Source organism: Cucurbita moschata, unplaced genomic scaffold (assembly GCF_002738365.1).
Source record: "Cucurbita moschata cultivar Rifu unplaced genomic scaffold, Cmos_1.0 Cmo_Scf00582, whole genome shotgun sequence".
NCBI classification, from domain to species: Eukaryota; Viridiplantae; Streptophyta; class Magnoliopsida; order Cucurbitales; family Cucurbitaceae; genus Cucurbita; species Cucurbita moschata.
Window position 1 is genome coordinate 3,975 of NW_019269098.1, and position 744 is coordinate 4,718.

Consider the following 744-nt stretch of genomic DNA (forward strand, 5'->3'; position numbering starts at 1 on the left):
ATTGTTTCTTTTGGAGATGCGAGGTATCGATCCTCGTACCTCTCGTATGCTAAGCCGTACCTCTCGCATGCTAAGCGAAGCTACATCCCCACAATTCTTGCATCACAAAACCCTAAATTTTCCATCACCAATAATAGTGAAAATGAAGAAATATCGCTACTCAACCTGTCATGAATAAGTAAAAATTGAAAAGAAATCATTTTCAATAATATATTTAATAATAGATAGTTTTATTTTGGATATGCGTGGTATCTATCCCCGTAACTCTCGCATGCAAAGCAAGCGGTCTACCATTTGAGCTACATCCCCACGATTCTTATGTCACAAAATCCTAAACGTCTCGTCATCAATAATAGTGATATGAAAAACTATCCATGCTCTTTATGTCGTAAATAAGAAAAAATTGAAAAGAAATAATATATTTAGTGATCGATTCATTTGGAGATGCAAGATATCAACCCCGTACTTTCCACATCAGAAGTGAGCGCTCTACTATCCATGCTCTAATATCTCCGCTCATTATTTCATAAGTTTAGTGATCGATTCATTTGGAGATGCAAGGTATCGATCTCCGTACTTTCCACATCGGAAGCGAGCGCTCTACCATCTGAGCTACATCCCCACGATTCTTACATTAAAAAATTCTAAACCTCCCGTCATCAGTAATTATGAAAATAAAAAATATCTCCACTCATTATTTCATAAATAAGGAAAGATGTAATAGAAATAAAATATTAATAACAT